Source organism: Otolemur garnettii, unplaced genomic scaffold, assembly GCF_000181295.1.
Source record: "Otolemur garnettii isolate 467f Iridium unplaced genomic scaffold, OtoGar3 scaffold00071, whole genome shotgun sequence".
Lineage (NCBI taxonomy): Eukaryota > Metazoa > Chordata > Mammalia > Primates > Galagidae > Otolemur > Otolemur garnettii.
Window position 1 is genome coordinate 8778582 of NW_003852466.1, and position 2640 is coordinate 8781221.

Here is a 2640-nt window from a genome sequence, read left to right on the forward strand (position 1 = left end):
AAATAGTATATGTACAGATACAGTCAAGAGACAGAATGTTTCCATCATCCAAGATCCCTGGTGTTGAACTTAAATATCCCTTTGCCCCATTTCCTCTCTAAATGCTAGCAACTACTAACTGATTTTCCCTTTCCACAGTTTTGGTATTTTAAGAATGTTATTTAAATGGAAACATACAATACATAGCCTTTTGGGATTGTCTTTTTTTTTTGCTTAGCATAATTCTCTGGAGATCCATGCAGGTTGTTATGTAATATGCATAGTTTATTACTTTCTATTTCTGAGTAATAATCCATCGTATAAATATACCACAGTTTAATCAGTAAAGGACATCTGAGTTATTTCCAGGTTTTGGCTATTAGGAATAAAAATATTGAGAATGGTGATTAAAATTGCTTCACATCCTAAAAAAAAAAAGATAAAAAAAGATAAAAAAACTACCCACGTATTTTTGTGTAAACATGATTTTTTTTTCCTCTGTAATAAACATCCAGGAGTGTAATTGCTGAGTTATGTGATAGTTGCATGTTTAGTTTTAAAGACTAATTGTTTTCCAGAGTAGTGGTACCTTTTTATATTTCTCCACTGTGAGTGATCCAATTTCTGTGCTTCCTTGTCAAGATTTTGCACTGTTGCTATTTTTTTTTATTTTCATTCAGACATGTGCATAATGGTATCTCATTGCAGTTTTAATAAATTAAAATGTAAATGTTTCTCAATGGCTGATGATATTGACCACCTTTCATGTGTTTGCTTGCCATCTGTTTATCTTCTGCATTCATGTCTGTTTATGTCTTTGGCTCTTTTTCTTTTCTTTTCTTTTTTTTAGTGACAGAGTCTCACTTTATCACTCTTGGTAGAGTGCCATGGCATCACAGCTTACAGCAACCTCCAGCTCTTGGGCTTAGGCGATTCTTCTGCCTCAGCCTCCCGAGTAGCTGGGACTATAGGCGCCCGTCACAACGCCCGGCTATTTTTTGTTGCAGTTTGGCCAGAGTCAAATTTGAACCCGCCACCCTTGGTATATAGGGCTGATACCCTACTCACTGAGCTACAGGCATTGCCCTTTGGCTTATTTTTTAATTAGGTAGAGGTTTGTTGGTACATTAAGTTGTGAGAGTTTATATATTCTTTGTAAGTCTAGAGACTAGACCTGCATCAGATATATAGTTTTCAAATACTTTTCCCCAATGAGTAACTTATTATTAAAATCTTTTTAACAGAGTCTTTCAAAGAACAAATGATTTAATTTCAATGAAAGTCAGTTTATCAGAGTTTCTTTTATGAATTTATCACAATCCTTTGCTTAGATATAGATGAAGAAGATTTAGTGATTTCTCATTTTTTCCTAAAAGATTTGATTCTACATTTCATATATAATTCTGTGATTCACTCAGAGTTAATTTTTGAACAAGGCATGAAACTCAGATAAAGGTGTTTTGTTTTGGGTGGGCTTTTTTTTTTGGCATAACTGTCTAATTACCTTAGCACTGCTGTTGGAAAGGCATTCTTTCCTGCACTGAATTGCTTTTTCACATTTTTTTTTTTTGGTTAGCTGGCCAGGCAGGGTTTGAACCTGCCACCTTTGGTATATGGGGCCAGCACCCTACCCACTGAGCCACAGGCACTGTCCATGCTTTTTCACTTTTCTCAAAATAAGTAGGCCATATTTTGTGGTGCTCTTTCTGAGATTTCTATTTTATTCCATTTATCTATTCCCCTTTACCAGATAATTTTTTTCTTTTTCCTTTTTTAATTTTTTTTATTAAATCATAACTGGGTACATTTATGGGGTACAGTGTGCTGGTTTGACATACAATGTGGAAAACCGATTAACATAACCATCACCTCACTGACTTATTTGATGTGGTCAGACATTTATATTCTACTCTTAGTAGATTTGTAATGTACCATTGCATTCTGTGCAATAGGTGAGGTCCCAGCAAATACCCTCCCTCTCCAGCCCCCTCTCACTTCCTCTCACCCTCCTTCTTTCTGGACCATGGTTGTGTTTTATCATGCGAATGAATGTGTAAGTGATTATATATTGGTTTTATAATAGTATTGAGTACATTGAATACTTTTTTCCCCATTCTTAAGATGCTTTACTAAAAAGAATGTTCCAACTCCATACAGGTAACATAAAAGATGTGAAGTCTCCATCCTTTTTTATGGCTGCTTGCAGAATTTTCTCCTTCATCTTAACTTTGGCAAAGTTAATTACTATGTGTCTGGGAGATACTTCATTTGGATTGAGTCTTGCTGGGGTTTTGAAACTGTCTATCTTCTGAATTTCTGTACTTTTTGCAATGCTTGGGAAATTCTCCCCCATAATATTTTGGAGTAGAGCATCTGTGTCTTCAGGACCATCTTCTTTTCTTTCAGGAATTTCTATAAGACAAATATTTGATCTTTTGGAGTGATCCCACAACTCTCTCAGGGAGCTGTCCATTTCTCTGCCTCTTTGAGTTCTTGGGATCATTCAAAAGCCTTGTCTTCAATTTCAGAGATCCTTTCTTCTGCCTGTTAAACTCTACTACTGAGGTATTCTACTGTATTTGGAAGCTCCTCAAATAACTTTTTTATTTCCTTGAGCTCTGTTATCTCTTTTCTCATTATGTCCATATCTTTGGTGACTTT